Raw genomic sequence first — 13,076 nt, 5'->3', positions numbered from 1 at the left:
TTCCCGCTGATTTGCATACGAAGTCGGTATACAAACTCGGGGGGGGGGGGGGTGTACTCCTGAAAAGTCTCAAAGTTCCCAAGAAAAGTCTACTAGATCTTTTTTCTCCCTGACCAAAACTCAAAAATCTCTCTGACAATCTCAGACGAATATCTCAAAAATTTCCTTGACTTTTTCCCTGACCAAAACTCAAGGATTTCCCAAACTTGATCTACCAAAACTCAAAAATTTCTATCATTCACTTTTCCTGCCCAAAAAACTCACAAATTTCCCTGACCGAAATTCAAAAACTTCACTGACACAATTTTCCCACGCAAAATCTCACAAATTTATTTTGCTTTCGCTGACCAAAGCTCAAGAATTCCCCGACTAAAACTGAGGAATTTCCCTACCCTTTTCCTGACAAACTCAAAAATTTTACTGTCTTTCCCTAACTAAAAAGCTCCTTGGAGAAATATATTTTAAAATCTCTCTTCCAAATGTGTTTCTAGTTTTAGTTTTTTCCCTTCACACAGAATTTCCCTTGACGTTTCTATCAAATATTAACATATTTTCCGAACTTTCGTCAAAATATTTCACATTTTCCCCCGACCATTTTTCTCTTTCCCTGACTTTCCAAGTCCCTCCAAACCCAGTGTGGTGATCACGTTGCCATCTATTTTTTCCAATTCGTAGTGAGTGAATGTATTTTTACGGATTACCTATGGCTTCACCTTGCCGACCGTTTAAAAAAGTTGCTGATACAGTACGGTTGGAAAGAAAGTTTTTCCACAGAAAAAAAAAGAGCAAATCACAAGCCTACATTTCAGATTCATGAATTAGGGTGTGAACATAGTACGTCCGTATTTCCGATTCTGGAAACCCGCGTCGTCTCCGATTGGTTGAAAACCCGAATTTCAAGCTAAAAAAGGTGAAATTCCGGTTTTTAACAAATCGAAGAAGACGCGGGTTCAGAATCGCAAATACGGGCGCAATGTGTTCACAGCCCTCCTTATACAACAGGCACAATAACCTGCCAAGTTGTGTGCTTGCGAATCCGGAAGAATGATGTCAGCATTCCTCAGAAACAACTCAACTTCATGTTTCGTACACCACACATACACCGCGCATTTCTATATGCAGCAATTCGTTAGAAGCACATAGGCTGTTTAGTAGATAAAATGAGATCTCATGGTTTATAGCTTCAGATGAAGGAAATAAGTTCCGGGGGGGGGGCCCATGTTAGCCACAATATGATTCTGGAATCATGTATAATTGTTCTACTTTACCGCACACCAATTCCAGTCATATATCGCCATATGGCAATTTCCAACCAGTGGAGTGGGAAATAAAGGTACCATCTAATCGGTGGCCGCCTCGGTAGGTAAGGGGCTTGTTTCTGACGTTCTATGCCCGGATTCGAACCCGTGGACCTTGACGGTAACCTTCATAGTGGGACGCGCGCATCTTACCACTGCGCCACTCAGGCACTCGTATAATTATTCTGGTATCATATATAATTATATATTTTGAAATAGCTTCAAATGATTTATGAATAACATGTTATGAGATTCTCTGTAATCTCATATTATGATTCTGGAATTACTCATATTATGATTCTGGAATTACTCATATTATGATTCTGGAATTACTCATATTATGATTCTGGAATTACTCATATTATGATTCTGGAATTACTCATATTATGATTCTGGAATTACTCATATTATGATTCTGGAATTACACATATTACGATTCTTTAATCACTTTATAATGAAACTTGAATCACATATCGGGGAAGGGGGGAGCGATTCTCAGATCCCATAACAGGATTCTTAAATTACATGATATGATTCTAGAATCGCATATCATTATTCTGCAATCTCATGCTGTGATTCGAGAATTACTAATAATGATTCTAGAATCGCTAATAATGATTCTGCAATCTCATGCTATGATTCTGCAATCTCATGCTATGATTCTAGAATCACTATTAATGATTCTGCAATCTCATGCTATGATTCTAGAATCACTATTAATGATTCTGCAATCTCATGCTATGATTCTAGAATCACTATTAATGATTCTGCAATCTCATGCTATGATTCTAGAATCACTATTAATGATTCTGCAATCTCATGCTATGATTCTGCAATCTCATGCTATGATTCTGCTGGAATCACTATTAATGATTCTGCAATCTCATGCTATGATTCTGCTGGAATCACTATTAATGATTCTGCAATCTCATGCTATGATTCTGCTGGAATCACTAATAATGATTCTGTAATCACATTTTGTATTTTGGAATATTTCCAAATTATAATTCGTTCTCTCCATATATATTTTATGGTAAAAGGAAAAACTTACGGTCTTCATTGAAATAAAGTAAATATTTAAGGATTACTCCCCTTGCAATCACTTCTACTGACTTTAGTGGAAACAGATACTGTATCTCATTAAAAAGAAAATAATCTTGTTCTTACATCATAGACGTAGTTCGATGATCGACCTCCACCTCCACGTCCTCCACCTCCACCTTGTTTGCTGCCGCTTGTAGTGTCGGAAGGATATTTATCGTCAGCTCCAAACTATAGAAAACAAAATTAAATCAAATGCAAGTAAGTAATTAATTAAACACGAATATATCAAATATTTTGTTTGTTTCCATTTTTTTGTCACCATATTCTCCGTTTTCTCCTTAGATTATTCCAGGGCCGCATGAGAGGATGGGCGTATGGACGTACGTTGAGAACTACTGAGATATAGCAGATTTAACCCTTTAAATCTGAAATTTTCCTGATCCGCATTAATATAACCTGACATAGAAGAAATCACTAAACTTTCTACAAATTGCTACTTATATTCAAGAAGAATATTATTATTATTTTTTTGTTTGGGTGAGAACTGATAAATGATTCCCCTCCCCAAACACCGAAAATGATAATAGAAAAAAAACAAGGAAAAGGAAAAACTATCGTTTCATATCATTGTTGCTGTACGCAATAATCCTATACTATCTCTAAATCTATCCTACCTAATTCTAGTTTGTTATATAATACATGTCTTGCACTAGTATTTCAAACATTTATCTACCGACCTCCGAGTAACTGACAGCTATGGGAGATCTCTCGAATTGAATCTATTACTCCATAGCATGGGATATGGAGTAATCATCCCCTTTGCATATATAGTGTAGTTTATATATATATATATATATTATTTATTTATTTATTTATGCTTTACGAATATAACAAGTGAAAATTAACATACGAGCCTAAAAAAAAATGCTAAATTTATTTATTTTTTTCTATATTTCTGTTTTTGAAAAAGCTCGACTGTATTTTATGGAATGTCAACGACGGAAACTTACAGCTTGGTTCCAAACTCCACGAACATCGCCTCTCTGCAATGAAGAAAAAAGAAAAAAGTTTCAATATCCGTCAAGATACATCTGATGGAAAGAATGAAATTTAAAATGAATATTTCTTCGGGATACATATTGTAGGGGGTGAATTTAAAATAGCACGGGGTAAGACTGTATTTAGCCAAATTCTTGGCGCGAAAGTGGCAATATCGGTCTACGGAAACCCTGATATGAAAAGGAAAAAGCATTTTTCTCCCATTATTATTATTTTTTTTTCTTTTTCGACGCGGGAACAGATGGATACGAGATCTTTGATTCCCTTTTGGCGACTTTCTGCAGAGGTGGGCTAAAATACCCGCCAGTACAATAAATCGATGAAAAAGTATAGCAGCATCGAGTTACCAATGCACTCGGATCGAGTCACAACCTGAAAGTTGTATAGACGGATGGTCGGAACTCGTATTTCGACCCAAGGATTCATTTTAAAAGTTATTTTTGTGTGTTTACGATCACCTAGCAGTTTGTCGGTGAAATTCCGGACCACCCTATACAAAAAATTAGACACCGAAGTGCATTTCTACCGAATTGAGATACAGATTCTTTATTTGTAAGGCTTTCAATGTAGGTTTGTGAGGCTTTTAGTGCAACTTTCTGATTCTTTTTGTTGTGAAAAATTAATGAATTTGGGTTAACAGTATTCTGGAACCAGAGTACCAGCCGAACAATTGCCACTATATACTCTAGATAGACAGACATGCTTGAGTTAACAAATCGCTAGAGACCATGGAGGCTATTGAGCAGTTGTCTCGAACGAACATCAAACGATAGACTCTGATCTGAATAGACTTTCTGTAGCGTTTCTAATTTCAGTGCATGTACTGCCGAAGCAAGAACTGCATCCATCCAAAATCAGAAGGCCATTCAGACCTTTTACAACAGAAACTGGGCAGTGATGGTTAGAATTGTATCCAATATTAGATTATTTCCAAAGTAAAAAATGCTGATACATAGTATTATAAAAATTACAATATCGTCTATTGCGTATGTACAATATGTACGAAAGTGTCTAAAATGAATAGATTTCAGTATACTTACGCCCTGCGTTGGTCAACCGGTTTCATCAGCGATGCCACGAACAACGTTTAATTACAGAATGACTGATTATACGAAAAACATAAAAGGGGAAACAAAAATATGAAAAATATTGGCACTGTTTCAAAAAAGATAGGCCATTTTTACTATGTATCGTTTAGAAACTATGAGAATACAAGGATCACGTGATAAGAATGAGGGAGGTAATCGGGCAATATTCAAAAGACACTTATTCTTAAAGGGTTGTGGTCAGAGTTAACTCAGATATCACTCACCATCGATGCCAGACATTTGCTTAGATTACAACCCAGCTGAATGACGGGGTCCCTTTTAACGGAAAAGGGGCAAACTCAGTTCCCTTCCTGGACCGACAAACCAGTCACGGCCCAGGCTCTGTCCCTCCAGGGATATAAGCCTTTTACCCTTGCGGGTTGGGTCGCGCTGGGGAGTGCCCCTTCCTGAACCAGTGCACGAGGCACAAGAAAACCCCCTAGCGCTTTCCCGTACTTATGGCACTGATCAAGCAGATGAAAGGTTCACAATACGGTGAGGTCATGGATCTCGTGTGCCAGGTTTTAATTGTACGAGGTCATGGTAGCCTCGATTATGACTTAAGGGTAGATATTAGTCTTGCGCATACGCGTGACTTCTAATAGCTCATAATATTCTTCCTATAGACGACCAGCTTAAGAGGATGTAACGTCTTCCAACGAGTTGCTGCTGATGTTTGGCGAGCACCGGAATATTTTCACAAGTTGGTCGAATGCTCGCCATCTGACAGTTGTTATCATAGATATAGATAACTTAACCAGTTACTAGGTAGTTATTTCAATGACATTTTTCACTGAACAGTATTTTTTGTAGTAATTTTGTAGTAATTAGTAATTTTTGTGGTGTTATTTTTCTTTTTAAGTATAAGTAAAAGAATCAAAATTTATGTGTATTGTATACTTACAAGATCCTTCACCCCTTGCGCAATATTACCGGCCTGTGAAGAAATTGATTATTGTATTATAAATCAATATACATTGATAATTTACGTGATACAAATTAAAGAATGCTTGAATTTTTTTTTTTTTTTATAATAATTGTATAGAATTCGATCAAGTATGTTTAGCTCTGTCAAAAGCTAATTTTAGTAGGACAATGGTCGCCAGATCGAGCCAGATTTTACTCACCATATTTCCTAGAGTTTCTCCAACGCCACCAAACTAAATTTAAAAATGAACGAAAAAAACACATTCACTTGATATTTGATTAGCAACTATGACTTTCATGTCGACAAGAAAATACATGTCCACTACCAGCTGTACTTTTGTACAGTTGTTAATCTCCGCAACCCTTAACTTTAGACACATATTTCCAATTACATTTTTTTCGTGACTTATCTCTGTGTTGGTGTGTTTTAGAAACCGTACACACAAATGGAATCAAATCAAATTTTTGATAGTTATTTCTTGAATTTTTTCATCAAACATTCTCAATAACATAGAGATGTAAGAGACCATTAAAAGTCTACACTAAGAAGAGGTGGAATTCGTCGAAAGCCCCTAACCTAGGATAAAAATTGAATTCATATTTGAAAAATTGTGAAGAAGAAAATAATGTTTTTAAAGGAAACAACTTACGAACTGTGCAAAGACATTTTATGATCGTAAGTAAATACGATTCACTGAATTGTTAGATTGTACCAATAATATATTCAAATATTTTTACAGCATATTTGTGAATGTTCCAGAAGCTGTGCTGGAAGAGATCTCGACAAGGGGATGAGTTCGGCGGCAGTGTTCTAGCGTTCATTCATTCAGCATTATTTGTGAGCCAAACATAGAGTATGCGTGTACGTGGTTCTGGAGCGGTTGATCTTGGATGCCTATTCATTTGACGGTGTCATACCAAACCAACCAAGAACAGGCACAGGCTACATCACCTATTGAATATACTGTATCAGTCTTTGTTCCTATGTTGGGGCTGGATTAACTTTGGAGATTTTTATTTTGAAATAAAAACAATATGATAATACATGGTCGGGTCGTCGTTATCGGCTAACCATATACTGTTACGGTCTATAAACGATAGATGGCGCAAGTCTTCAGCACAATCTTCTGTTGGCAACGGGAGCTCATGCCGGTTTCGGTTAAGCGCACGGATGCGCGATTGGTGGAGAACTGGCAGGGCGCGTAGAGAAAATTCTGGAAAGTCCCACCCTTCCAAAGACGAAGAGCATTTGTTACATTTTTTCCTTTTGATCCACAAAAAAAAACCGGTATTTTATGCATGTGGCCCGCGTTTGACATGCATCGAAATGACTGTCTCGTCTCTTCGCTGAGTCTGCAAACTCTGGCTCAGCTATACATTTTTTCTTTTTTTTTTTTTGTATTATTAATAGAACAGCAAAAACATTCTTATAAAACGTACACTTTATCATTAATCCATTATAGCTCGAGACCGGTTTCTTTTTAAATATTCCCAGCCCTAGTAGGCTTGTTTAAGGTTTAGTTGTTGTAGGCGGCGCCATCTTTTTCAGACACAGACAATCAATTTCAGACAAGTGTCCTTACTCGCTCATGATTGTGTGTAAATGTCAGTAGGTTCTGTCATCTATCTTTTAGAATAACAGCTCGACTCGAAAACATTTATCACGTATCAACATTTTGTTGACGCGTGAACGCATACGTGAATATATTTAACCAGCAAAGAGGGTTGCCATGCCGTATCCCTGCGGGACTCTTTGGGAATATTCTTTTTGAGAATGAATCCAGTTTCCAAATAAACACAATAAATTAATACTTACATTCTAAACGGAACGAGATGTAAAGTTGGAATAAAATGATTCTGAAACTCGTAAGCTGTTGTTAATGAACAAGCCATTTTGTATACTTTCGCTTGCATGCACGTGTATCGATAACTATCGATTATTAGTATTGTTATCGTAATTCAGGACACACTTATGATTGGATTTCAGACTTGAAATTGTTGATGACTTAATTTCAGTGTGCTTGTTAAAATACAACACACATCAAAAATAGAATTATTTCATCGAAATCACCAGGGTCGTCTTTACGAGTTCAGGTGCCCGACACGATAGAACAAATATTTCGGAGCCAAGTCCACTTCAGCTCCAACTATAAATTTTTGGGGCAATAAGTCGACAACTAAAAAGACATACAGAAATGAAAGAAAATTCAGAATTAAGGCAAGAAATAATTTCAGATGTGTTTGTTATAATTGTGTTTTGAATTGTTTAACAATTACATGAGAATTTTATGGAAGACATAATTTCAGAATCAATGCAAAAAATGACTGCAGAATTTTTGCAAAAAAAAAACCAATTTCAGAATGAATAAGAATTTAGAATAAATGAAAAAATTAGTTTCTGAACCGAAATTCTTTCACAATTGATAAGAATTGATGAAAGAAATAGTTAAAATAAATAAGAACAAAGTTGATGAAAGAATATTTTCAGAATTGACAGCAGAAATAATTTCAGAATTAATAGGAATTTATTACTGATGAAACAACTAAGCAGTTTGAAAAACAATGCCAAAAATTATCTCAGAATGAATAAGAATTTACAACTGATGAAGGAATTAGTTTCAGAACCAATGCAAGAAATAATTGCATCCTTATTAATGGAAGATTGCAATGATATCAGTAACCTGGAATCTGTTGTCCCATCCGTTTAACACACGACTGGATACTAAGTACACTGAAAACAGATCTATCCGTTGAATATATGATACTAATGATATTCGAATTCAATAGAAATATCAACATGGATTCGTACTCACAGGCTGTAAATGAAAAAAAATTATATTTAGCATATTTATATATGGACAGAAAGAACTATTTGTCATGATTTCCGACTTTTTCTTGAGTTTTAGATATTTTTAAAAACCCTTTACCTCATGGGAAATTCACATTTATTGAATCAGCTATCAAATATTTCCCGATGCTAAGAAAGTGGATAAGGGCACTTCATGATTCAGGTTGAATTTTCTAAATCCCCTCTTCAACCCCTTAATAAGGCAACCCATAGAATCCCATGCTGTATCTGTAGCTGCTAGAGTACCTTTTCACCTCCACCCGGCTCGTTACATCGCACCCCAAGATGCTGTATCACCCACTTTGGGAAACAATGCTCTACGGTTTCGCCCATGCACGAAAACCTTTTTTTAAACATCCTTGCCTTGTTTTAATTTGGAGATGGTATTATATAACATGCTTCTCTCATAAGCTTTAATTTCTTCTTCTGGTGTTGAAAGACTTGTACGTTGGAAATACGAACAAATCTCGAGTATCCCTAGAAATAAAATATGTAGGAGGATTTCGAATCCTCATAAAGGGCTAGGAGGCTTGCGCATTCTTATAAATACCTGAGAGACTTGCGTGTTCTTATAAAAACCTGAGAGACTTGCATATTCTCAGAAAAACATAGGCGGCTTGTGTATTCTTAGTAGCTAGGAGGCTTTCATACCCTCCCTTACAAATGGCTTGAGGCTTTCTAGAAAAGGCTAGGAGATGAATACGCACACCTCGTGCGTATTCTTAGAAAAACATAGGAGGCTTGCTCACAAGATGTGCCTTGTAAGCTTACTTGCTACAATATGCTTTGCAAGCTTGCTAGTGAGCAAGGTTAAGAAACACTGCGCTACAATATGCTTTGAAAACTTGTATACCTCTAAAAATATGAAGGAAGGTTCCGTATCCTTAGAAATATGTAGGAAGTGTGGGTATTCTTAGAAATGGCTAGGACACTTGAGTGTTCTTGGAAAAACATAGGAGGCTTGCTCCCTGGAAATATGTACTGGAAGCTTGTATATCCCTATAAATATGTAAGAAACTTTGGTATCTTCAAGAATGACTACTAAGCTTCACGTATTCTTAAAAATGCAATGAAGGCTTGCTTGGAAGGACTTCTGGCATTCACTTCAGAGACTGTATACAATATATAAATCAGGGGTCAACAAGTACCTTGAAAATCTTAACTTCGGTTTTAACGACGCATTTCTTATACGTCACAGTTTTATTGTTTTTCCAGTGGTCGATTTTTTGGTGCTTCAATCACGTGTCACACACGATGATGCCTGTCAATGCAGTATTGCTGAAATTTTTATCCTCCCCCTCCCCTCGGTACATATGCGCTTTAAAAACTTGTATCAGTTAAATATACTTACAACCTACATATTTAGAGGAGAGAGAAAAAATTAGTAAAATGCTACGTATGACAGACTAACACTCCCTTGCCCTAATATGGCACAAGGGTACTTTGAATTCATTCGATATGACATGTTCTGCATTAGAAAATTCATCATAATTTTTTCAAAGAAAAATAAAATGTATGAGGATGTTATCAGATCTCTCTCGAATGCAGTCGAAACCCGATACAGTGACCTCCAATTCAGCACTGGAAACTTTCTGAGGCGAACGAATCTTCCATTATTCGATAGCACAGGGTTTTTTTTTCCAAACTCGTTACAGCGCCAGAATTTGTCTAAACGAGTGGGTTCGTCAAATCGGGGTTTCATTTTGTATCTAGTTCCATTCAAATACTTTGATATACTTACAATCTGAAGAGAGAGGAGCGATAAATGATATTAATGAATGGCTCACATATATATGAGTTAATAACGACTTACAAGAGTGATGTTAAGCTCTAAGACCGGTCTCGTCCACTGGAAGCTACTACGAGCGAAAACAAGTCCCGTGTATGCACAAAACCGCTATAGTAGTCTTGCGCATGCACGTGACTTGTTTTCACCCGTAGCAGCTTCCAGTGGACGGCCGGCCTCACTTTGCAGCTGAAGCGGTCCTGATGATGATGATTTTAATTTAAGATATCTCATAAAAACAATAAATCAGGAAAAACACAAAACATTACACTTACTCCCTCCTGAGATGAAATCAATGAAAAGAGAGATGCATTATTTTCAATACAATTTTAATCTTCAAAATAGATATTTTTATTGCAATCCAATGAAACATTTTACAGCTTCTGCTACCCTTTGACGACCGGACACACCACGCCTCCCGTCTCAGAGAGATATCGAAGCATTCCCGAAGGATGGGCGCATCCGGAAAGTTTTATTATTAACAAAACATTGTTGTCTCAGACGAAAGCAGCAATAAAACGATCGTCAATATGATATCATATAACAGATAATGAAAATCTTACAACAAACGCCAATGGGCAATCAAAATTATAAACAGGATTATCAGATGATGGCGTAGTGCGTATAGTCCATCCCATAAAGAATATACTTAGCAATAGTCAATTAATGAAATAATTGTCGATGGTCTTGGAACAAAATTTCGCATCGCAGTTAATCAGCTAATCACTGTCATCCATGTGTTTATAGTGCCGAGCTTCCACGTATCAGTTCGATTGTCGGTATCGGGTCTTCAGTAGTCATAGGTTCCCCGTCGTCTAGGCCGCAAGTTATATGTCCTCGCCTGGCTGCTGCACTCTCGCGTGGACGGGTATGTGGTGTCAATAACTCCTCTCAGTCTTGGCCGCAAGTCGCACTCCCTCACCTGACTGCTACATTGCCTTGATGGCACATAGGTCGGGTCGGTGTCCCTTCTTGGTTTGCGTACTCCTCTGGCTTTGTCGCTCATTTGATGCAAATTCTTCTCCAAGAACCTGACAAGACCTATCAGGCGGTGGAAGTTCATAGGACCGGACCCGTCGTTGGACTGTAGGCGTCTTTGGCAGCATTGGAATTTCCACTACATTGCCACGTCTTCAATAGGTCCTCACGCAATAAGCGGGGGCCAAAACTCCTTGGCCGTGGAGCTTTTGTTACCGTGGAACTCCATAACAGCTCTCCCGGAACACTTGGGCTCCGCGGAACGCAGTTGGAGACCTATGGTCTAGTAGATATTTCCATCATCTTAGAATAATGTATAGTTATACGAAAATTAACCCATTTGCGACACCAAAATCGGGAATTCGATATCTGTCCCGTATCACGTATGTATACGGATGCGAATAAGTTGAGGCACCAACCATGATCCACGTGTTATCGACAAAAATTATGCATATCACGTGACCGGAATACATACAATGACAGACGGGTAACTTCCCGCTTTACACATGTACAGCCACTCATCACATTACAAATATGATACTTTCATGTCCAGAACGTCGTGCATAAGTCGGATCGTTCGTAAGACGAGATCGCTCCAAGATGAAAGTCAGAAATAAGGCAATCAATTCCGTTAAAAACGAAACTACCGTTAATTCTGCTAATAAACGCCACAAGTGAGATACGGTGCGAGTCTGATCGAAAGCAACTATCGCCAAGATCGTTATAAGAGATCGCCAAAAGCACCAAATGTATGACCGTAACGCGAACGTTCGTAAGTCGGGGAGTGGCTGTATAATGCATTTGTAATCAGAGAAATCATTGTTCATATGGAAGTCACTTATACTCACAGGCTGAAGGTAGAAATATTATGACATTGTTATACATTACTCTAAAAATGTTTATTCCTTACGAAAATCGATATTTACCATGAAATGCAATATCAAGACTACAATCTCATATAATCGAAAATGCACAAAAATATACGTTCAACAAATACTTACTGTATTTGAGAAAATGAAAAAAATGAGCGCCATTGAAAAAGTTGCACGCAATAATCAACACATTTTAGAGTTAATATTTCCGGTAAAATTAGCGCAGTTTTTATTTCAATAAGTATCAAGATACTATGAATCCCGAATCAATAATCATTGAATCAATAAGCCATACATGCTCAACCCGTATCCCGGGGGCCAAATCTGGTCCTTGGAGTTCTGATTTAATCTTAATTCGGACCAAATTTTGTAAAAGTGAACTAAGCGGCACATTTTTCCAGTTCACTCAGTGACCCACGACATATTTGCACATCCCTTGAGTAACTCGCGACACAATTCCGGAGTACTTAATTGGCCCGTGGTGCAGTTCCACATAGCAGTCTGCGGTACATTTACAGATCACACAGTTTCAAAGCATTTAAGCTGCCCTCGGTGCAGTTCCACATTACTTATGCTACCCCGCGACACAGTTCCAAATGATCCAATTGGTCCGCGATACGTTTTTAAACGAATAAAGTGGTCCCGCGTACTTTCCTAAAGACTGAGCACCCTTCCACTAAGCACTTCGGTATATTTAATGTTTTTAATTAATTAAAATCAATTCATTAATTGGTGAATTGAAAAAGTTAAATACTTGAACACTATTTTTCCAGTATTTTGTGGTATTTAAAGAGGAAAAAATTCAATAAATTAATTCATTAAAGCAAATCATTGGAAAAATATGCAAACCAGAGTCCTATAAAATGCATGGTGTACGAAATGTTCGTGAAGCTTCAGCCGACGATTCGTGGCTGAGGTAAAGCAGCACCTCCTAGAGATAGATATATCTGTCTCTAGATATATCTCACCAATAGTGCTTTATCCACCAATGCCAAAATCACGATGAAAACCTTATAAAAGCGCCAGTTACAGGAAAATTCATTTTTTGAAGGAGTCCGATTTCTACATTTCCAGTGATTAACTTACGGGCAGCGCCCTCTATCTACAAAAGTTTGAACTAATATATCTTTTCTGCACCAAAAAAAAATCCCCTTCGTGAGAACAACCTCCTCGCAA

The 13,076-nt window shown here is 37.4% G+C and overlaps 1 long non-coding RNA gene across 1 annotated transcript; it reads left to right on the top strand.

The window, feature by feature from the left end:
• The first annotated feature begins 2,471 nt into the window (after window positions 1–2,471).
• On the top strand, window positions 2,472–7,310 carry LOC149081380 (uncharacterized). Its single transcript, XR_016193448.1, has 3 exons — window positions 2,472–2,600; window positions 5,116–5,257; window positions 6,157–7,310. It is a non-coding gene; the product is annotated as an uncharacterized LOC149081380 (long non-coding RNA).
• The last annotated feature ends 5,766 nt before the right edge of the window (window positions 7,311–13,076 follow it).

This window comes from Pholcus phalangioides, unplaced genomic scaffold (assembly GCF_987345545.1).
Source record: "Pholcus phalangioides strain wild (caught in Gottingen) unplaced genomic scaffold, Ppha-v1.0 ptg000010l_1, whole genome shotgun sequence".
NCBI classification, from domain to species: Eukaryota; Metazoa; Arthropoda; class Arachnida; order Araneae; family Pholcidae; genus Pholcus; species Pholcus phalangioides.
The sequence above is the reverse complement of the archived record's forward strand: the minus strand, read 5'-3'. Positions and strand labels throughout refer to the sequence as shown.